Source organism: Heterocephalus glaber, unplaced genomic scaffold, assembly GCF_053883595.1.
Source record: "Heterocephalus glaber isolate CG9 unplaced genomic scaffold, H.glaber_assembly_v1.0 deba00001577, whole genome shotgun sequence".
In the NCBI taxonomy this organism is placed as follows: Eukaryota; Metazoa; Chordata; class Mammalia; order Rodentia; family Bathyergidae; genus Heterocephalus; species Heterocephalus glaber.
The window spans coordinates 3,369,260-3,394,618 of record NW_028258358.1 but is presented as its reverse complement, the minus strand read 5'-3'; the positions used below and the strand labels follow the sequence as shown (position 1 = coordinate 3,394,618).

At 33.9% G+C, this 25,359-nt stretch overlaps 1 pseudogene; it reads left to right on the top strand.

The window, feature by feature from the left end:
* Nucleotides 1-826: 826 nt before the first annotated feature.
* On the top strand, nucleotides 827-1,681 carry LOC101714474 (protein FAM170A-like; annotated as a pseudogene).
* Nucleotides 1,682-25,359: the final 23,678 nt, after the last annotated feature.

The window sequence follows — 25,359 nt, the reverse complement described above, 5'->3', positions numbered from 1 at the left end:
TTAGGACTGTATTTAAAAATATTATTCTTTTTATATTAGCGTAAAGGAAATAACATGTATGAAAAAATACTGTAGCGGGGCATTGTTGCTCTGCAGGCCCTTGGAGGTGCAAAGCTTGGAGGACATGTCGAGGAAGTTGGGTGGTGTAGCAGTGTGACAGCCATGGGTATGCCCAAGTCTTCTCTTCCTTCAATGGCACTTGTTCTAAGGAAAGTAGTTGGCTGGCCTCCTCCTTCTGCATCATCTTTGGATTTGACAGCATTCCTGCCACGACCACTCTTCCCAGGCTGTTGCAACATGTGACTGGATGCATGGAGCTCCTACAGCCTGACCATCATAAAAAAGTCAAGAGATTTTTGATACATGTGCCAGTAATTCAATGCCCATGGAAATAGAGAACACCCAGAGGCAGGGCCTATGGGGTAAAAGAGACTGACAGAGGCTAAGCCATGTCCTGGGTCAATGTTTGGATATGAAGGCCAAGACATGGATATTCAAGTCAATGACAGCATTTCCACTAGATAAAAGGCATCCATCTACATAGGCAAAGGATATTAGCAATCCTGCAGTGCTGTGACTACTTCCTGGGTCCTGGAACTTTAGTGATGTCATCGAGGGGTCATAGAACACTGCCAAGGCCTTAATGATAACTGATATCACATCAACCATGGTGCCCAACTGATCACTGCTAGACACAGTGATCTGGTCAACACATAGCTTCCCGTGGTATTTTTTGGTTTGGCTATACACATTTCATTCTTTATCATCCATGACTAACACTGTGAGAAATTTACCTGATTTCAGTGATTCTCCAGAGAGTGAAATCATGAACCATAAACAGAAGAGAAAACATCTAGAAGGCAGACTCTCACCTCAACCTGCAAAGATGTCAAGAGGAGAGGAGAATATGCAAGATGATCTTCAGGGTGAAGACGAGATACTGGCTCCAACTCAATACTACAAAGTGAGGGATATTTCTTACACAACCTCAGAGCACCTCTCCTATGGAGACAAATTTCGTGGTGCAGAAACCAATAAATTACCTCAATATATTCTACATCTACCATCCCGCAAGAGGCCTCTGCATCAATATTTGATGGGGTGTCCGAATGACTCCTTCGTTTCAAGTTCCCATGTACCGTTCAAGTTCGCCAATAACCACTTGATGACCTCAGTATGTACTGAAAGGAAAAGAGTCATGAATGTTTAATACATGTGTGTCCTAACCAAAAGTGGTATCATTATCTTCGAGGATATGGATGGAGAATTAGAGCCTCCCCCTAAAAGGATAAGCATAGCAAAACTTACCTTTCCTGAGTGGATTCCTCCAAAAGTCACCCTCGTAGATGATACACAGTACCTCCTAACTAACAGCGAGGCTCACTGGGACAGTGAGGTCCAAAAGGGATGGGAAGAAGCTGAGAATGCATCAAAGCCTCTGGGTCAGGATACAGGTCTCAGCGTCAAAACACCTCCATGGCTAGTGGGCCTGGAGAGGGGCTTCTGGTGCATGGGCTGCTGCAGTGTCTTCCCCACTCTGGAGAGCCTTATGAAACATGTGGAACGTGGCATTGAGGAGGGCTTTTCTTGCCTTACTTTCCACCTTGCCTTTGTCAGGCTAAGGAGAAAAAAGGAGAAGGAAAGAAAGAGGAACATTAAGAAGAGAGAATGGCAATATTAACACAACATCTGGAGGCTCTAGGGAGAAATTTCTGTGGTTTTGTTACATTTATATTTTTAATTTCTTTGTCAATTTTTGCTTTACTTTTTTTAATACATAGAAATTTTCATAGTCTTGACAGAAGAGGTTACAAATAAGATTAGACTTCAGTACCATAAACCTGTGGGCTTAAATCTCTTTCTTCCATTTTACACCTCTGTTCTCTTTCTGAGTCAGTGGTGTAGTCTTGGGAATGGAGATTATAACAGTTACAAATGATAATATTTGTGAGGGTCGTGAGGCACAGGTAAATTTTCTAATCCAGATGGGTTAGGCAAAAATGAGGCCTGACCCTTAAAGTGCTTCTCCATCTGGCAGCCAGAGGGAGCACGGAGTCACTAACAGCTGTCACATAGAGTACCTCACTCTCAAAGCCCTCAGGATGGCCCTGGGTAATTATTCCCAACATTTTCTGGCCATCTGTGTGGCTGCCTGAACGGGCTTGCAGCTGCAAGCCTGACACCTGCTTAGTCCTCCCATGGTACTCTGGTCTGTTTCGGGTAACACTGTGAAGAGGGGTGGAGGACTGGGCTCTCCCAGGGCAAAGACTGAGGAGGGATCAGAGCACACTGATGATATCTATAAATCCCCAAACTTCAACATCCATGATCTCATTTGGCACCACATCAGGAGACTTCTGGAGATCAGGAACAATCTCCATTTTAGCTCCCTCCATTTCCCAGAAATGTTCAGCGCTGTCAATCAAGCAGCTGCTTCTCCTAAAGTATGGCTACTCTGTCACCACAACAGCTGTGGCCATCCTATATGGCTAAAGACCCCCAAATAGCTCTGAGACATACTTGTCTTGGCCACAGCAGAAGTTTGAGGGAGCTTGTTGGTTCCTACCTCCATAGGAGCAGCAAGAGACAGAAGGCTCCATCTGCGAGGAAAGGTCCACAGTAGACACTCATATGCTGGTACCTTGATCTTGGACTTCCTACCCTCTAAAATTGTGAGGAATGCTTTTCTGTTGTTGATAAATTACCCACTACAGAATTTGTTACATAAGTCCAAATGAACATATAGACATTTCCTCCACCATTTTTGCCCTGATACCCTCTTTCAACCCTTATGTCTTTAACACAGTACTATTCCTGGGAGAAGTTTTTGTTCTTTGTTCCCACAGCCTCCTAACTTCCCATTCGTTCCTTATATCATAAAATATGACTGTTGCCTTGTCTCTTATCACATGGCCTTTTCAATCTCCTTGCTTTGATTTTTTTTCTGCTTCCTTGGATTCTGACCTAGTGTGCTCTGTGTTCTCAATTTCGCATCTCAATCCTCTTAGCCATTATAGACTGACCCTTTCCACTCATGTAGCTTATCTACCATGTATGATATTCCCCAACCCATAACTTCAATCATAAAATATTTCCCACGGCATAGAACCAGATTCCTACTACATCCTACAAGTATATTATAAGCACCTCAAGATCAACATTTCCAATCCTAAGATTGTTATCTTACTTCTGAAACCTGGTCTTCCCCTTTGTAGTATGTGTTTGTATAAACTGTACAACTTTACTCATTTGCTGAAGCTAGACTCTTGAAAGTCAATATATGTAATATTTATATATTATATATATATATAATATATATATATACATATTCCCCTTTTGTCCCTACATTAAGAGGAATCCCTTTCTGCAAGTTTTGAATGTAGCAGGTGCTCTTCAAATAGTAACTTCAGACATGCTACTTCTAGCCCTTTTTTGGAAATTAGTTGTGTATATCAGTTAAATAAAATAATAGTAAAAACATCATTTTCACACACACACACACACTGTAGCAAAAGGAGTGTAGAAACCCAAAAATTATGTTCAGGTTCTGAAATTTCATGTGAAGTACTATAGACTAGAACATATTAATGATAAGACAATTGTTGAAGTTCAAAGCTATACATTCTATGCTTTAAGTACATCATTGAAAGTACAAACCACAGGGCAGGGGATTTAGCTCAGGGGTTCTGCTGCCTGCCTTGCAAGCTGCAGAATCTGAGTTCAATCCCTAGTACCAAAAAAAAAAAAATGTACAAGCCACATAGGACTAAGATGCATATGAAAATTAAGTGTTGAGAATACTAAGCATTTTTTATAAAATAAGTAATAAAAGACTAGGGGAAAAAAAAGAAGACAAAATAAAAATTGGGACAAACTTTAAAATAACAGAATGGTAGGCCTGCATCCAAATAAATCAATATTTTCCTTCTATTCTCCTAGAAAAAATGAGACTAGGTGGAAAAAATGTAAACAAAGCTTTTTGTAAATAAGGAGGGGAAGAAGCGTTGAAGGGGGGAGGGCAATGGGAAAAAAGAATACTCAAGGTATATGTTGTGCAGGTACAGATTCCACATGATGAATGTTATTATGTATATCTAAAATGGATCAATAAAATTGTTTTCTAAAATAAAGTACATATTTTCATTAGAAAACAATAACATAATCAACCAATACACTAAATGTAAATGGGAACATGCATTCAATTAAATGATGAAGAGTATCAATCTATATCCAGAGTGAAAAAGGAAAAGTATACCTTGAACAATCAACAATATTTAATTTACTTAAGATATATATTAATATATGAAAGTATATGGTAGGTTGTAAAAGAAGGAAAGGAAACAGGAAAGGATGAAAAGAGGAAGGGAGAAGGGGAGTCAGGGAGAAGGGGAATCAGGGAGGGAGGGAGAAAATAAGGGGAAAACAATGACACTCCATACAAACAATAAATGTGCAAAAGCAGAAATGGTTGTAAATTTAAACGCAATGTGCATTAACTGCAAAAGTGATATTTCAAAATTACAAAAAGGATTTTATTTTTAAAGAAAATAAGATATTATAAATTTATCTACCAAATGGTAGGGCTTTATATTACATAACGTGAAAGTGGACCAAATGCAAACAAAATAATGATAATAATAAGAAGAACATATGCACAAAATTTTAAAAAATATTTTATTTATTTTTTGGGGGGGGGACTGAGAATTGAACTAGGGACCTTGCGAAGCAGGCAGCGGAACTACTGAGCTAAATCCTCAGTCCGATTTTTAAAAATATTTTAACACCTTTCTCTAAGGAACCAAATAAAATAATACCAACAAATCAATAATAATATAGAAATCTAAATAACATGATCAACCCTCATTTTAACTATTGGATAGAAATCTCTGAAGTTAGAGAATGTACACTGCACATGAATTCATTATATTAAGTCTTTAAATACATTACCTCAGTTATTCCTCAAAGCCACATGATAAATGTGTGATATGATTTGGATGTGAAATGTCTCCTAGGAGATCTGTACTGAAGGATTGTTCACCAGCCTGGGACATTTTTGGGAGGTGGTAGAACTTCATGAAGAGCTGCCTGGTGAAGGAAGTGAGGTCATTGGAGTTATGTGCTAGACATGACCCTGGGTCCTCTTCTTTCAGTCTTTGCTTCCTGGTTCCAAAAGGAGAGAAATCATCTTCTCTGTGAGCTCCATACCATGATTTACTGCCTCACCTCAGGTCCAAAGAAAACAAGGCCAATTAATCATGGACTGAAAAATCTGAAATCATGAGGCAAAAAATATTTCCTGCTTATCAGTTAATTTTCTCGAGTATTTTGTCACAGCTACAAAAATCAACACACAATTCACAATACTTATACAAAGAATTCATTTAGAGGCAATGGACTAGGAAGGTCCTGATTATGCCAGTGTTATATATTATGTTCCATTAAGTGTGAATTTTAAAACTAATCTTCCAAAGTACTGAGTCATAACTATTTGCCTGGAAATAGAAGGATAGATTCAGAAAACAAAAATTACATTTGACGTCTGCACTCAGTTGGAATATAATCACATGACAGACCCAGTATTTAGAGATACTAATTGAAGCCTGATGGCTCTGATCCACCTAGTAGTTATTAAAAAATAAAATCATCCAATAGTTTAGCTTATTCTTATGGAAATAAGGTCATTTAAAAGGCTTTTTGTTAAACAATTTTATAAATTGATGTTATCTTTTAGTTCCTTGAGAAAGTTTCAAAATTATGTTTTAAAACCATCCCTGAAGGATATGTAAAAATATTAAAGATTTTGTAGATACAAAGAGGGTGTAAACTACTTAAGCAAATTGTTTGGCAAACTACAAGGAATAAGAACACTGTGGCACACTCCCTGCCTGTTTTTATACCTAAAATTTTACTGGGGCATAGTCACACTTATTCTTTAAATGTTGTCTATGGATATTTCTTCTTATAATGTCAAACTGGAGTAGTTGATGCAGAGATCATGTTGACTATTAAGCTCTCCTTCCTGTCTCTGTGCCCTTACCAAAAAACAACAAAAACAGTTTTGCTGATCCCTTGCATCCAAAAAGCACACCGATATTTAAGTGTATAATATGAGAGAGAAGGGTTCTCATTTCAAGTTTTGATATATAACTAGATTCACTGTAAGAGACGTTTTTCATTTATGCATTAGTAATTTTCTTCACAGTGGAAGAATGAGCTAGTTGGTTGGTAAGGGATATTTGTTGGCATTTGTTGCTTCAGTGAATAGAGCTAATTTATTAAGAGGATAGATAATCTGAGTTTTCAGTGTTTCTCTGTTTTTCTTAATTTTTCTCTTTCCATTTTCTTCTTTGTGTTGTTGTTTATTTGTTTCTTATTTTTCCCCATGATTATGAGTGAATAATCCTAGATAACTATAACTGCTCTGTGGATTCTCACTTTCCTGACGGGCTGTAGCATTAACATGTCTGGAGGAGCGGGGATTATTTGTAAGTCTATGAGCTTCACATTTCCAAGAGAAGTTCCTACCCAACTGCACCAGTAATGAAGGTAATATCCCACCTACTGACTCCTCACTTACTGTTTGCAGAACTGTGATTGGGAAGAAGAACGTGACTCACTTGGCATTTATGATTCTAAGAACTCCAGTGTATCAAGTGATACACAGATGTTGGAACTTAAATTGTTCTCCTAATGAGACAAATTACCACATAGTTGCATAGTTTATCTTTACATTTTAATATTAAAATGCATATGATGGAATAAAAAAGATGAAAAGAAAACAATTTAGAAATAATTTTGAAAAAAGAATAATGTAACTGACTAAGAAAATCCTTCAGAGGTAGTGAAGATTGTGTATATTGAAAAGACAGAATTTTGAAAATCTGCCTGTTTTAGAATCCAGCCAAAGTAAAATGAGAAGTTACAGGTATGCAGCTGTGAAGGAATGGTGTCCATCTGAGTATAGAATACAGGAGCAAAACTGGATCATTCAACATGAGCAAGAGCATCAGAATGCTGAGAAAACAGAAAACATCAACTGCTTTGATATAGAGAATTATTTATTTTATGATCAGGCTTCAATTTTCTTCATCAAAATGATTTAACTAGCTCTCCTATCCTTAAAGATAAGTGTAATTCAGATGGACCTCTATTACCATCTCAGGGATTTAATGAGTTCTTTTGACACTATAATCCTGAGCACAGCAATTTGTTAAAAGTATTGTAACTTGACTAAATTAGAGGCATGAAGGTAAAATTATTTTTTTCTTAGACCTTTAAATGGACAATATTTCCCAAGAGGCATCATACTGGAAAACATCATTTTTGGAGCCAGGTATGGATTTCTAGAAATGTCCAGGGAAGAGCCTCTGTGATCATTGGAGTAAAGCAGGGGAGGCCAAGTTGAAAAATAAAGCAACTCTTTCACATAGCTGAATGTCCATTTTAAAATGTGTTTTATATCAAGTCCAAATCTTTACTTTTGTGAAACAGGAATTCTTTTTTATGTAAACCAGTCTCTATTGCTTTATATGGGATGGTATGTGATCAGAAATATTTGGGATTTTAACATTGCTAGTGTAAAATTCTGACATACAATACTGTAAATATTAATCAGTTTTGTTTTAGTTGTCAGCGAACTCTGTAGTTTTTGAGTCAAAAGTGTGAGTCAGGGAACAGTGCTTCTGAAAACCTTTAGATAGGCAAAAACTTTTCCAAACCACACAATTCACTCTTAACTATGTTATTCAATGACCAAAACAGGCAGAATAATGTTCCTTCAATATTTCCACATCCTAATCCTTGAATCCTGTTTATATACTACACTATGGTGAAAGGATTTTTGGTATGATTACACCATGGAAACTGACAGGAGGAGATTGTTTTGTATTGCTGCAGTGGGCCTAATTTAATCATGGATCCCTAAATGTTAAAAAGTTTTCTTGTTAGTTACAGAGAATGATAACTTCCAATAAATAGTCATTGAGATGACTCATTAAAGACTTTGAAGTCAGAAGAAAGAAGCCCAGATATGTTAATGACCTTTAGAATTTGGAAAGGACAAGCAGATTCTCCCTGGAGAATCAAGAGAGGAGCATATCCTGCTAATACTTTGGTTTTAGCCAGATGGGATCCATATCCAAATTCTGACCTCAAGAACTTAACTTTAAAAATGATATTGTGGTAATTTGTTAAGTTTCAGTATGAAACTAATACATTGTCCCTCTCTTTGTTTGCATTTTCCAGTATTTGCTTTAAATCATCAACTATTACATTTGGAGAAGTTCATAGGTTAATCTCATATTTTAGATGAGATATTGTAACCAATTATGAAGACTAATCTAAAACCAAGCATATGATACAGAGATTTAAAGGTAAACAATCATCAGGCATTCATTGTCTTGAGACAGTGGAGAAAACAAGTAAGAATCTGATCAGATTTTGGAATCCTGATTACTCCATCATGAGCTTCAAAAGTGGACTGCAAGAGCAAATGAGCTATTTCTCTTTCCCAGGTGTGTGGTCTGCTCAGTAACCAGTATTTGCCACTTGTCTGCATTCTGCAGCCTTAAACATAAAAAGCCAGGTCATTAATAGATGTTCAGACAAGTAAGGGGTCTTTACATTTAGCTGTAACTGTTAGCTATAGCTTAACATTTAACATTTTTATTTCCTTTTATTTAATTTTTCTTTAGTGTCATGTACTAGTCATTCAGACTTAGGATTCTGGCTGAGGATTTCCATGAGTTTTTCAAAGGGTCAAAGCGTTCTCCAAGCTGATGTGTGGAATACACCAATTAATGTACAACTCATGGACAAACTCAACTTACAAAAATAGACTCAGAAATATCCTCCATCCAGAGTGGGCCTGACCAACCTGAAAACAACCAGAAATAAGTATAAATGGTCCTTAACTTACATTGATGGTTCAACTTACTGTTTGTTTTTCTTTAATTTTATTATGGTGTGAAGGTGATATGCATTCAATAAAAATCATAGTATGAATTTTGAATTTTGGTCTTTTCCCAGGCTAGCAATGTGGGACAATGATACCTGCTGGTTAGTGGTAGCAACAGGAAGTCTAACTCTCTGTCAGCCAAATAATCACAGGGATCATTACATTCTACAGTGTACTGTGTTGCTAAGCCATTATGTTTGGTATGTTCAGCATATTAAATTCATTTTCCACATACAGTATTTTCAATTTACACTGGAGTTTTCTGGACTTAACCCCACTGTATGTCAAGAAGCTTCTGTACACAAAATTGAGTTAGGAACAGTACCAAAGCAAAAAATATCTAGTTGAAAGAATACATTTTCCCAGCAACCCAAGGAGACAATCATTACTATACATGGAGCTCTAGACATTTTCCCATCACCTAGGAGACGGCATTTTAGTGAAAGAAGTACAAGGAGTGAGAGACAACCTAAATCAAGAGACCTCTAACTTTTCATAGAGTTACAGAGTAAATATTTCATAACATGTAGTACATGAGGTCTGTGTTACAAATACACACATGAACAAGTGTGCTGCTCAGCTATTTTATCCAAAAGCAACTGGGAGTATAAATTAATGGGTATGGCTGTAGTTTTAAATTTAAGTCCGGGGAGTTTGGAACAAAATGAAAAAAGGTCTGATTACAAGTAGAGGATAAAACTCAGTGTTTCAACCTCTGCCAAGCAGGTATAAAATAGGTAGATAACTGAAAACTTGGATGGAAAAAAAATACTCAAATGAATAATAGAAAAAATATTTCACTAAAAATAATAGTAAAATATTTCACTTTAGTTTTTCTCCTTACCAAATGTTATCCAACATGCTGTAATCACCAGATTTTTACTGTGATTTTGAGGAAAATAAATCTCAGTTGCTTAGAAAAATAAGCACACGTTTTATTTTATCTTGTTCAGTACATCAGCAAGAGTGGCTCTACTTTGGCATAAAGAGTACAGGTCACATCTCCTCCATGAATCTTTCATCCCAGGGTCAATTGACACCCCAGATAGTCTTATGGTAAATCACAGAAAAGCAAGAGTGGTGTAAATTTAAAACTTTATTTTACGACTATATCCTGACTTCAATCTACATGCTTTTGGCAAGATAGTCACTGAGTATTAGGCCAATGTCACAGAGATGTATGCTATGCTCCGAGTGGAAGTACTGCAAAACCATATGACAAAGAGTATGAATATATAATTTTATTTTTTGGAGGGAGTATTTGTTGAACGACATCAAAATGGATGGGTGCAATTAATAAAATGAATCAAAGTTATATATTACATCAATAAAGAAAAACTTCACCACCAATATGCATTCACCCTTAGTTTTCAAAATCATTTCAACATATTGAAATAAAAATGTTATAAGTACAAGAAAAATTGATAAATGCATATTTGTCATGGTATAATTAACAGATACCTTTGCTCTCACCATGTATCACTTAATAAATACAAATAGAAAATGTCACTCAGCAGATATGCTATTTGCTATTTCCTCATCTTGTTACAGGAGATTTAATGTTTCTAAAGTTACATCAATTTAATGTCTCTCTCACAAGATCTATAAAAGAAACAGCACTTTGTTAAAACCCATGCATTGTTAGCAAAAAGCCTGGTAACAAAAAGAACTTACATAATTTCTTCTCAGGTAGTATCACATGGTTTCTCTTATAAGAGTAGCCCAATTTTAAATAAAGAGCAAAATAAAAATAGATAATTGGAAGTAGAAAGCTAGATCTTTCTAAATGGGAAGACGATCCGGAGATGGAGGGAGAAAAATGGGAGGAAAGGGAAAGGGGATGATAGAAGGAATTAAGAGGTGTTATGTGAACACACCAACTCCAAACAAGAAATGTAAATACTATGTATGTTAATATGTACTCTAAAAATAAAGAGCTAAAAAATTTTAACTAAAATAGTATACTTATTTGAAAATAAATAAAACAATCTGGACTTGACAAGCATCAAAACATACATCATGGAGGTAAAAAATGATCATTAAAATTAAAATCCTGATAACAAAGAATGCATGCTTATGCAATATTCACGAAATATGTGAAAAATTTCTAACAGAGAAAAAGAAAAACTCAATAAATTCCCACAAAAAATTAAGACAAATTTTTGTCACAATAAAGCATCATAGATGAAAATTGATATTAAAAGTCTTTTTACCACCTTCAACTCCATTTTGAAAAAGATATGAAAGTTGAAACTGCAAACTATCAAGTAAAACCTAAGAACACTAAAAAACTCTATGAAAAAAACGTTTTTTCAAGAACGAAGTTTAACTAGAGTAAAATTCCTTAAAATCAAAATTAAAGTTTAGAATTCTTTCAAGAAAAAAGTTTAACTACAGTAAAATTCCTTAAAATTATTGATACGTACTAGACAATAAATAAAATATAGTAAAATAAACTTAGAATAAGCAAAGCAAATAGTAAAATAATTATGCAATATGAAATTAATTAGAAAGATTTGAAGGCAGAAATTTTAAAAATTATTATTAAATAAAAAGCTGATTTATCATATTAGATGAGATAAAAATTTCTGATTCCAATTAAGAAAACATCTTAGAAAAAGTGAGAGGAGGGGCTGGGGATTTAGCTCAGTGATTTCGCCGCCTGCTGCGCAAGCTCAAGGACCCAAGTTCAATACCCGGTACCAAAAAAAAAAAAAAAAAATGAGACAAGTTGTTTTAGGAATTACAATGTGGAAAAGTTTGGAATATGAAAGTTTTTCCATGATATTATTCATAAATGCATACACAAACAAGGGAGAAGTAGTTGAATTTGATATTTAATTTATGATAGAATGTTTGCTATTTAGTTGCTTTAGGAAAGGCCTTAAAGAAAATCTTTAGGAGCTCTTGTGCTTGAAAAGTATGTTTGTTTACTGCTTCATTGAAGTATTCAGGCACTCCAATGACTGTCCAATAAAACCTTTTCTTTATTCTCTTGCATTCAAGGGAACCAAGGTAACTTGTTGCTAGTGAAAAGAGGCTGCTGTCAGAGATCTGTAAAGAGATGAAAAATATCAGATAGCAGAGTCAGATTCCTGGATCTAATATTTCCAAACACTTCAAAATACTAATATGATGACTATTTCAACTCTCAAAAGTTTAAATAAAGAATAAATGTAGGACTTTCATGTGATCCTCCTAAAGGAATTACTGCTCAGAGTCATAGCACTAACATAGGCAAAAGCCATCTTACAAAGTAATATTTTCAAAAATACACCTTCAAATTCAGAAAATTTTACATTCCTTTGATAAATGTTGCATCATTTTGGAAAGGATAGAAAATGAAATTGTCAGAGGACTAGTAGGATCATAATCTTACTTAGCATCATCTCTTTTCCAAATGAACTTCTGCAATTATATTTTTTCACATCTTCTTTCCTTTTATTGAAAAAAATTAGAAAATGGTATTTAATAAAGGCCATAAACACATCAACAAGGATATACTAGTGGAAAACACAGACAATATAAAACTAAAAATGCCAGTTCTTTTTAAATAGTTAAGTCCAAAAAATGTTACAGGTAAATCTGTTTTAAACAAATGAAAAACTGTTTTCTTTAAGCCTTCCCCTATATAAACATATACATAGTCACAAAAATGGTGTGTGATAGAAGCTTCCATACACAGGACATTGTATCCTGAATTCTTCAGGGAAACAGTTGCTGAAATATGAATTAACACAAAGTCAGCAACAAGTTAATGATTTTTAAAAACTGATTCTTAAAATGTCTTGCTTTATTCTAAGCCATAAACAATTTGTTCTATTCTTCAATTTTTTTCACTAAATTTTAACCAGAATTATAATTCAGTATGGCCAGAGAAAAGTAAAATAGTCACAGTGAAGAAAAAGGATTTATAAAATTTTCCTAATTCACCTGTTTCAAGAACAGAAAATTTTGCAAACACTAAATTGATGGCAATTGATTAAAGATGATGCAAACTTTGGATTATATATCATAACATACATAAATGCTTACACGTGTATTTTTATGCAAGGATAACAAAATGATTTTCCATTTAGTATGGTATTTGCAAAGTCATCTATAGTTTTTAAATTGAATAATATCTTATCCAAAGTCTGCCAAATGTTATCTACATCTCATTGAAAAATTTTAAGTAATATATCATTGCAAGTTAATTTCATTAATTGGACTAAATTAGGAAACTTTTGGAGAGGTGATTAGATCATGGGCATGTTATATTTATCAGGGAATTAATCCACCTATGTTCTTACCCAAATCTGGTATTAGAAGGTGAGACCCAATTAGATGAGGTGGATCAAAAGGGAAAGCCTTTGGAGGATATATTTCTCACTGGTCTTCTTCAGCTGTAATCTGTTTTCCAGACACAATGAAGCAAAGTTTTGATCCATCATGTCATTTGGCTATGATTCTCCTGCCTTAAATCTAGTCAATAATTAACTGAAACCTCTGAAGCCAGGATACAAAGTAAACCTCACTTTCTTTATATCATGGTTGTCAAGCATTTTTTTCCAGCAAAGGAAAAGCTAATCAGTGCAGAAAATTGCTACCAGAAACAGTAGTTTCTTATATGACTATACCTTACCATGTGATTCAGAAATCATTGGCAGTAATTTGCAAGAAGAGTTTGGAAAAGTTTGGAGAAGCTCCAAAATGTTGTAAGCCAAGGTTGATGAGTAATTCTGGTCAGACCTCAGCAAAAGAGTGCCAAAAGGAAATCAGAGATCAGAGGCCAGGCTCATGAGATTCTGGTTTGCAAAAAGAAATCCACTGGGAAATGGACTCAAGAACATTGGTGTCACATTCAATCAATTAACATGGCGAAATTGAGCCTATGTTCTAAGACTTTGCTGATGGCTAACTTGAAGGAGTACAGACTAATTCATCTGATGGAGGAAATTTCAAGCCAATCCAATATTCAAGGTGTGGCATGGGTTCTGCTGGCTACTTTTATCCACATTTGCACTATAATGAAAAACAAGAACAATAAGCACAGCAGGAAGATATGAAAAACTTGAATCTAGGCCAGAAAAGAAACACAGGCGATGTTAGGGACAAAAAAAGTGTGGTTGTTGAAGAGATTAATGCAATTAAAAGTGTTCATTGGGGCCCCTGCTTCAGCAAGGTTGCCTAGTGAATTAGTTCCCAATGATTCATTTTATCAAGTTCAGCCTTCCAGATACTGAGAGGTCACTGCAGTCCAAAGGGGCCTGGCTACTGATTGAGGTTGATTTTGCCATTTTCCATGCATGGCTGGTTTTACCAACATGTATTAGGCAAGAACTGTCAATTCAGGGAGATTATCAAGCAGATTTCAAAGGAAGGCTTGAGAGGCCAGGAAAAAATACATGATAGAGTCAGAGTCCCTGGCAGGACTCCTTGAAAGAACAGTTTGTGGGCTGTGAGAATGAAGCAAGGTGCACTGCAGAACCCAGGTAGTTGGAGATGGAAGAAATGTGGAAAATCTGCCAACAAAATCTACAGGCAGAGAGAAAAGCCTCCCAAGAGTGAGCAAATGTCAGTTGTAAAGAGCAAAGCCATAGAGATGGGACTATCTAAGCCCTCTGACTCCAAGATAACAACAATTATTGCAGACATAGACTGTTTTTGTAAATTTTAATTAGAGTGAAAATTTGTGGGAATAAAATTTATTGGCTTTTTGACCATAATCTTTTATCACTTTAGTAGTTCCTAAAAATATAACATAAATGAATATTCTAAGAATGGATCCTTAGACCATAAAGTTGTTACAGAATAAAGAAACAACTGGAAGTCAATGTACTAGCTTATCAAAGTCAAATCCCCATTATAATCATTAATGACTTCTTCACATCTTCATTCTTAGGGACTACAAAAATTTTTAATCAATTGAGGTTTAAAAGTCACAAATAGAATTATGTCTGTCAATTCAATTCAATTCTCCAGATTAGGTGGTAAAACATTATATCATCTTGAAATAATCTAAGATGGTAGTTCAAATTTGACTGTCATAAAAACATATCAAATTATGTAGTGTTACAGAAAAAACAATAGCTTCTGTAAATTACCAACTGTCTAATCCCCACAGTCTGTGAAATTCTTACATTGTTTGACAAACAGAAATTTTTGGGTTGCTATAATTTGGATCTGGAAGGTTTGTCAAAGGTCTAAGCGTTAAAGGCTTGGTCCCCCATTTATGGCACTTTTGGTGGAACTTTAAAAAAGAAACATGTACTGGCCTAGTGGGAGGTCTGAAGTGATTGAGAGGATGTTCTAACAGTTTTCTAGGTCTTACTTCTCTTCTTCTGCATCCTCTTGTCACCTTGGCAATGAGGTGAATAGATCTGTCACATGCTGCTTCTATGATGTGCTCCTTCACCATGTACCCAAAGCAATGGACCAATAATCATGGACTGGAACCTCCAAAGCTGTAAGTTAAAGAAATCTTTTCTCTTCCTAAATTGGTTTAACCTAAATGTTATTTTTCCTTTAATGGAAAGCTGATTTACACAGAAATGTAATCCAGATGAAATTCTAGATTATCCAGTTGGGTCCAAAGTAACTACATGAATCCTTAACAGCAGAGAATAGTGGTGACAAAAAGACCTGTGAACTGGATTAAATAATACTATGTTGCTGGTTCTGTAAATGTTGAAGAAAACATTTGGATTTCTGATTTATGAGAGTAATACAGTAATAAATTTAAGTTAATTTCAGTTACTAAAATTGCTGAAATTTGTTATGACAGGAAATGGAAGGTGCCACATATAGCTCATATAAATGTATCTACTGGTAAATGGAGAACAATGGTGAACAAAGATTAACAAAGCAATTGATTTTCTTGCAGAAAAAGAACAACACATTTAATTTCTACCTTAGTGATATATCAATTCTTACAGGTTATGTCTAATGTAGTCTACAAGGTCCAAAACTTCACCATAAAAGAGCATCATCCTGCTTCACCACTCAGATGCTGTCATGTCCCTAGGGGTTGAAAGGTAGAAAGGAATAAACACTTAACCTTTTTCAACATCTTTATTAAAGAATAAAAAACTATGTGCCTAAAAAGAGCTGCTGGCACCATCTAGTATTCAGTGGAACAGTGACAGAATGGCATTGGTATACACATTGCTGCATATTAATTCCCTATGGAAGAGGATCAATGTTGAGAACTTTGAAGGCAGACTCTAACATATTTCCTAATGGAAACCATTTTCTTGACACTACAAATATCACATCTTTAAATTCATTTCTTTATCAGAGACAGAACCTTTACTGTTTCATGCTTCTGAGTAAGAGGCTTTAAAATTACTGACTTATGGTCAGTCCTATAATATACAAAGAGTAGCAGATTGTGGATTAGAATAGTATCAAAGAAGATAATTACAAAAGAGGAACCAAAATATTTTGATCAAATTATAGATCACCAATGATCTCTTCTACTTCTGAAAATAGATCTAAAATTGCTTTGGAACTTTAGGGAAAATTATTTTACCATTTGGAAATGCTTAGACTGTTCCTTGAGCTGTTCATCACTAAATAATGTTATTAACCATCATTACCATAATGCTAGATAAGCCCTGCAATACTCTTATCAAAAGTTATAAAAAGAGCATGGCTTGTAAAAGGTCTGAAAGTATTGATGCATTTTATGTTTATAAATTTATTCTGTGATATGCATGCCTCTGCAAGGTTGATGCTTCACTGTGAACTCAAATTCCATTTTTAAACATGATTCAAATTGAGAGGTCTTTTTAATGATGACTGGACAAGCATACTGTATAATTATTCAGGATTTGATTTGCATTCTCTTATCATCTTGGTCTTGCAGATTGATTAGATGTCTCCATACAATGTGGTATAGAACCTGAATTGATTACCTGAATTTGGTGCTTTATTTCCCATAGTAAATGGCAGAGTTAGCTCTACGTAATTTAGAAAGTAGGAAAGAATAATTACCTTAAGTATAGACATTATTACAAAAAACAGGATGTTCACAAAGAATTGAAGTGGTAGAGAAACCAGATTTTCATTGAACCAACTCCCAGAAACATACTACACATACAACTCCAAAGTCACTAGCTGCCACTGCTGCCACCAGATTCACACAACCAAGACACTTATTTTTAACAATAAAATTAATTTCATCCTAAATGTTTCTCATGTAATTAAATTCTATGAGATGCCATTCCTGGAGGCAACAGAGGTTTTGACATTTAATTCTATTGCTTTTATTCTATGTGTCAAAGATGCAATGTATTTCAGGAAGAATTATCAGAATTTCATACCTCGGGGCCGGGGATTTAGCTCAGTGGTTCTAGCACCTGCCTTGCAAGCGCAAGGTCCCAAGTTCAATCCCTGGTACAAAAAAAAAAAAAATCATACCTAACCAAATATTCAGATCCTGATTTGTAAATATTTTTCTCCAAAGAAAGAAACTAGAATTTTTCAAAAAAGTAGTTGATTTTTAAACTAGTTTAAGAAAATACACAAGGAACCTGGAACATGTTTTAGTGTTGGGAGAGAAGCACAGGAGTAAAGGGAAGTAGAAGAAGGATAATGGCAAACAAATTACCTGAAAAAGTTCTCAATAATCAAAGTTGGAAAGATTTAAACAATGATTTAAGTAGTATAGGGTTGGATTATAACTGAGAATATGAAATACATATACTAAATCAATAATGATACTGATTAAATAAATAAATTGAAAGAAGAAAATGTCTTCCTTTTAGAAAAATTTTAAATAGTATATGTAAGTTCTTCCACATTCACGAGATAAAGCTTGATTCCCTGTTATGGCTTGTGTTTAGATGTCCCCCTAAAGCCTCATGTGGTCATAGATGAGGCTTCTTCAGAGGTGGCTGGATGTAGAGTGCGCGATGCTGGAATTGATTCATGGTGCACTGCTACACTCAAGGATGTTAGGATTAAAGGTGTGAGTGCTACCTTCCCTAGGTAGTATGAGTAAGATAAAAGGGGCAGGAAGATGCTGTTAAGGTCCTTTGGTGCTTTTGCTACCTTGTGGGTACCATGAACACTACCAAGTGATCACACAGCATTACCAGTAGGAGGTCATATTGATAACATAAGATATTATGTAACAATATCAGACACATTGAATTTGAAGATATTCTGCAAAATATCTGGCTATTACTCTTCACACCTTTCAAGGTCACATGAAATAAGTAAAGTCTGAAGAAATCTTATAGTTAGAGGAAATAGAAGAACTATGAATAAATAAAATTTGTTCATCTGGTCTGATCATGAATAGTAAAAAGACATTAGTGAAAGCTGATTCAGTCTAATAATCTATGGGGTTTATGTCATAATGATATCCTAATTTTTTTAGCTTTTTGACAAGTATTCCATGGGTACATATAATGTTATAGATTAACATTAACATTAGGTTATATACACTTTTAAAAGGCACTTGTGCACAATTTTGCCTCTCTCTGTGTATCTGCATATGTGTATACATTGTCTGATTTTCATTGCACAATATGGAACATTCAAAGACAGAAGTAGAATATTTTCTTTCCTTTCCATTCAAACAAAAATTTTATATTCGAAAATTCAAAAATATTTGCCTATAAAATATTCTGGGCCAAATATCCTTTTGATCTATAATACTTGGACATTCTTTCAGTTTAGCATACTATTATTTTTCTCATTAGATCTTCTATTTGTGCAATAAATATCTCTTTGCTAAAGTAATAGGACAGCTAAGTATTAAAGGTAAGAAAATCTTATATTTTTACAAATTATTTACTTATGAGAGGGAAAAGACCAGATATAATTTAACTGGAATTGTAAATCTCATTTTTAAATTTTCTAGTATGTACTTATTTTGAAGTGTCCCCCAACTGGAAAAGGAAAATGCTATTTCAAGTTTCCATAACATATCAACCTTGTCTTTTAAGAATTAACTTTATAAAAGTTAACTTATAAAAGTTTAAAATTGAAGTTTCACTTTCTATGTATCATCAACCAATAAGCCAAAATTTACTCTCTCTGTATGGCAATTTATTTAAGTATAAGTGTGACTGTAGTACAGAATAACATGTGTTCAGACTTAGGTATATGGGGTTCATCATCTACAACAAACAGAATTCTCAGGAGCCTCTCATGAATATCAGAGCATCTAACAGACAGTGGAGAGCCAATCCAGATGATCCATCAATACTTTAAATTCCTTTTATTAACTGCATCAGCATAATAGTTATCTAATTTAAATTTTATTAAAGTAGCAATGTCAGAGGAAAAATGTAGTAATCCAGATCTGACAAAGTTCAAATATAATTCTAACCTTGTCTTTAGAATTTTAAATATTTCAAATAAATTAATTTATCACTTATATTTGCCTTAGGATATCTTAGTTTGCTTTCACTAACCAATTAAATAATGGAATGAAGAAAATTGGTTGGATTAACCTTAAAAATAACTTGAATCTGTTTGTAACAGTATAAAATTTCTCTGAATAATTTCCTGTTGTAATTGTTTATTTTGAAATTAAATAGAAGCAAAATAAATTCCTATTTATTAAAATATATAATTTTCACATAATTTCTATCCACAGCACTGCAAAATATTTTTTTGGCAGCTAAACTTTACAATAATTTATTATAGGTGTTTTAGTCTATTTGGGCTACTATAACAAAATACCGTAAATTAAGGAGGTTATAAACAACAGAAATCTATTGTCGATAGTTTTGAAGGCTATAAATTCACGAATGAATGGACCAGCTGACTCACTGTCAGGAGAGGTCCAGGTTAGGTCAGATGGGATCTTCTACATGTCTTAAGGAGGGAAAGGAAGAAGCAAGCTTCATCAGGCATCATATAAAGGCACTAATCTCACTAACAGAGGATCTGCTGACCTCATAACTTTGTTACTGTGCAAAGATACAATGTCTGAGTACCAACATGTTGAGAATTAGATTTGAACAATTGAATTGGAGAGGAATACGACATTCATACTACAGCAACAGGTAATTCTTTCTTTGCTATTCACAATTTGACTCTCTGTCAATGCTATTTAACTATGTTTCCTTTCTTAATTTAACACCCACAAGAATTTTCTAAAACATAATAATAATAAGGTGTACCTATTTTCTTTATTCAAAACATATGAAACTTAAAATGGTTAAGGTGTGCATAGACTACTTCTTTAACACACCATAATACATGGTTAGCATTCATAATTTTATTTTCCTGTGAATATGTGAGTGTTCAAATTTATCCCAAATATCTACCCATAATTGTTTGTCTTTTTCCTTGCAGCCTTTCGACTATCTATAAAGTAGTATCTCATTGTGATTTTAATTTACATTTCTCAAATGAGTAAGGATGTCATTCAGATTTTCATATGCTTATTGGACATTTTCACATCTTTAGATAAATTTCTATTAATATATGTTGCCCATTTTTAGTTTAGTTGTCTTTTGTTATTGAGTGGTATTTCTTGCACATTTGAAAACAAATATTTTATTAGACATATGATGTACTAATATTTCCTGAAATATTTCATGAAAATCTGTACATTGTCTAGATTTTCTTTTTGTTTACTGTGCATTATTTTTGATGGAATATATCTATATATATATTTTTTATTTTCTAGTCTTTATTTAGTTTTTGTCACATATCTAAAAGTCCATAGTTTAAGCCATGTTTAAAAAATATTCAATTCACCTCTGTTCACTTCTCAGAGTTGTATAAATACAGATATTGCATTTAGGTCTATTATCCATTTCACATTTGTTTTTATGAATAATGTGTTTGTGTACAACTTCATTGTTTCATATGCTATTGTACAATTGTTATATTATCATCAGATAAAAGACTATTATTTCTCTAATATTTTTAGCTACTACCCAGTTAGCTTGGATGTAGGTTCATTATATGTAGCCTTAATTATTTTCAGTTATGTTCCTTCTATTTAAAATTTGTTGAGCACTCTTATCAGGAAGGGATGTAGAATTTTATCATTAAATTTTTCAGTATCTACTGTGATTATCATTTTTTTCAACCTATTGACGGACTTTAGAATCTTTATGGATTGCATAAGTTAAAATATTCTTGTGTGCTTGGAATAAGAAATCCCTCTTGGTGATGTAATACAATCTTTTTTTGTTTTGGCTGTCATGGAGTAGAACTCGCTCCTGTTTTGCTTTTTTATTAGTATATGTTTGGAGTAATAGCGATTCCATTCCTCATGGAGAGTTGGTACATACACATTGCACATCCTTTTTTCATCAAGCTTTGAGGGAGACTGCTGTATTGATTATGCCCCAAGTAGCCTGTAAGCAGTCCAGGCTATAAAGAGTTAACCCCTTAATTGGCTTGTTTATAGAAGGATGTACAGCCAAAGCTTACATACCAGGTCAGAGTAACTTGCGCCTAAATTCTGTTATCACAATTAAAACCTTCTTAACTAGAAGGACATTGTTCTAATTACAACCATATATTTTATCTCTTCAGTTCCTAATTCGAGAATGCTTTGTCTTCTCCTTTACAAACATTGTCTCTGTTAGTTTCCACAGAAACTACAGGATTATGTGTCATCGTACATATTCCCACCCTCATACATAGCTAGTCTTTACCTCAGTTGATTACTAATAAAAATCAGGGGCTTAGATGAGCCAGAACCTTTTGCGAAAGCAGCATTGGTCATCCTGGCTCCCTGCTTTCTGTGTCTCTTAGTTCTGTGTTTTAGTTTTTATTCTCAAGCTTGCTTTGTACACTGAGCCGGAGCCTGGACCCTACTGCAGAGGTTTACCATAACATTTCAGGAGTTTCCAGTAACCCTTCATCTCTTGGTCCCCTTACCTTTTGTAAAAATCCTATCTCCCTTTTTCCTATCATCTATTTTTTTATCTTGCTCCTTATTTATATTTTGAGTTTCTCATATAAGAGAAGCCTTGTGATTTTTGAGCTTGTGTGTCTAGGTTATTTCATTTAACATTATATAATCAAGGTACATCTATTTTCCCACAAATGACTCAAGCTGATCTTGCTTTTTTATAGTGGAGTAGTACTCCACTATGTGAAAATACCATATTTTCTTTATCTATTCCTCCATTGTTTAATGTATGGCCACTTCCAATATATAGCCATTACAAATTGTGCTGTTATAGACATGAGAATGCATGTTATATAATGTTTTTAACTCTTTTGGGAAGATACCTAGAAGGAGAATAACTGAGAAATTCTAGTTTTACTTTTGTGAAGAATTTCCTCCTTACTTATTTCCACAAAAGTACTAATTTACATTGCCACCAACAATGTAGAAGGATTTTCTTCCCCAAAGCCTCATCTGTATTTATTATTATTTGATTTTTTGGTGATAACCATTCTATTGGGAGCAAGACGTAATCTTAGTGAAGTTTCAATTTGCATCTCTCTAATGGCCAGATATACTGAACATTTGTTGATCTATTTATTGGTCATTTGTATTTTTTCTTCTGAGAAGTGTCTATTCATTTCAGTTGCCCATTTTTTGATTGTCTTCTGAGGGGATTCTAATTCTTCGAGTTTATATATTCTAGATGTTAGTCCTCTAGCCAAGGAATGGTTGGCAAAAATTTTTTCCTGTCCGTAGATTGTATTTTCATTCTGTTGTTTTCTCTGCTCTGCAGAAGACTTTTTAATTGATATAATCATCTCTCTAATGTGCTGTTAGATTTTATTTGCTAGTACTTCGTTGGGCAGATTAGTGTCTATATTCATCAGGGATATTGTTCTTTAGTTTTCATGTTTTTCTTCTGCATTTGTTAAGTTTTGGTATCAGTGTAATTATTGACTTGTAGAATGCGTTTACCACAGTTCTCTCATTTATATCTTGTAAAATAGCTTGTAAATTGTTGCTAATTATTTTTTTAAATATTTTATAGAATTCACCAACCAAGTTTTCACATTCTGGGCTTTTCTTCATTGGGACTTATTAGTGACTCAATGTCTTATTTCAATATAGGTATATTCAGTTTTTCTTTATTGTAATGGATCAATTTTGATGTGTTACATGTATCCAGAAATTTATCTACTTCTTTCAAGTTTTATCATTTGTTAACATAAAGACATTCACAATGGTCTTATGTAATCCTTTGCAGTTTTTCAAGTATTGGTGGTAGTGTTTCTCTTTTTCAACTCTGACTTTATTTGTTTGGATTTTTCTCTCTGTCTTTCTTGGTGAGTCAGGCTCAAGTTTTGCCAATTTTATTTATATTTTCAAAAACAAACCCTTCATGTCACTGATATTTCTTATTATGAGCATAGTTCGAATTTTTCTTTCCAATCTGGTTTTATTACTTGTTTCCTTGTACACATTTAGGATGTGATTTGTTCCTGCTTTTCTGGCTCATGAAATAACAGGTTAGGTTGTATATTTGAAATCTCAGCCTCTCTCTCTCTGCAGGCACTGATTGTTATAAATTTGCCCTTAGTTCTTCTTTGCAATATATTCTATATTATATTTTATATAGAATTTTTATTTGTTTTAAAATTTTTTTTAAATATTGTATTTCTTTGATACAACAGTAATCCAAGAGGTTTCTATTTAGTTTCCGTGTATTATATTAATAAAATGTTGAGTTCTAACTTGATTTTCGTATGTTTAGAGTAGATGCATGCTGTGATTATCACTTCTCAAAAAATTAGAGGCTGTTTTTATGGCATATTATATTTCATTTCTAGGAAATTTTCCAAGTGCTGGTGAGAACGATTTATATTCTATACCTGTTCAATTAAGGGTTCTATAAATATGTTAGGTCTGTGTGGCCTTCAATAAACTTAATTCTGATATTTCTTGGTTATTTTTCATCTAGAATATCTGTGCACTGTTGAAAGTGGTATGTTGAAGTTGTTAAATATTATTATATATTGAAATTTATCTCCTCTCTTTTTAATCTAATACAGTTTGTTTTATATACCTGGATGTTCGGCATTGGTGGTTAGGATCGAGTACTGACTTGATCAGTATTCAGATTTGCAGAACTAATTGATGTAATGTACTTCTGAGTCACGGAGGTATAGCCTTGGGGTCTATGTCTGGCTTTTTGGATCTTTCCTTCTAAAGGTACTCATCTGCTCTGCTTCTCTTCAGGGCTCCCTAATACCATTCTATTATCGGTATTTCTGTGTTGGCATCTGCCAGTGGTTGTCTGAATCCCCCGCAACACTGCTCTAAATTAAACTTCTCCTGCTATAAGTTGTGGGCCTCAGGTATCATTTGCCATAACAGGAAAATTGACTTATTCAATACTTGCAAATTACCTGGGGATTGATTCCAGGACCTTCTCACTGAACTTATATCTTTTAAAGAAGCTAAGAGAAGAAAGGTGAGAAAATATGCAATCTTTGTTGTATCGCCTTATTTTCTAGTTCTGATTTTCTGAATTTTTTGTACAAACTCAAATTAGCATATAATATCATTTTCTTACACCAGTAAAACCTTGTTTTCATCCACATCTTTTGTACATTAGTATCAAATTTTTGCAGTTTTATATGCTAAAGTCCCAACAATAAAATTATATATGCATTCTTTTGTGCAAATGAATCCATTAAGAGAAGATAATTAATAGGCAATTATCATGTCTTCCATAATCACCTAAATTAATTATATTTACTCTTTGTTTTTTCATGATGATTCACATTTCTGCCTGGCATTATGTACAATGTATTTATTTATTTATTTATTTGAATATTTTCTCATTTATGAAATACTGGAGTTGAAATCAAGACTTACTCATTGAGCTACTAAGTCTCCTTTTAATTTTTGTTGTTGTTGGTTTGAAATAGTCTCAATAAGTCACTAAATTACCCAGGCTGGCCTCAAACTTGTGATCCTCTTGCCTCTGCCTCTCAGAGTGCTGTGATTATAGGTCTGTGCCACCAACCCCCTTGGTGTCACACTGTTCTAGCTGGAAGGACTTCCTCCAGTAGTTTTAATAACACATATTTGACCCCTGATTATCTCTGACTTTATTCATCTTTGACTTTCTTTCACCTTAATTTCTTAGATATATTTTGAACTCTTGATTCAATTTTTAAATTTTTATTTTATTTTGGCACTTGGAATATGGCATCCCAATTCTTTCTGGTCACTATGGTTAATGAGAAGTCAGCTACTAATTTCATTGAAGAATTCAGATATGTGGTGATTCACTCTACTCCATGATTTCAGGATTTTTCTCTTAAGTGTTATCTTTAAGTTTAGATTATGTGTGTCTGAGTGTGAATATCTTTGTTTTTTCTTTCTTGGAGTTTATTGAAGTTCCTAGCTATATAAATTAATGTTTTTCATGAAATTTGCATCATATTATCTTGGTTTTTTTCTCTTTTTCTCCATTCTCTTCTAAAACTTCCATTTTAGATGTATTGATTTACTTATT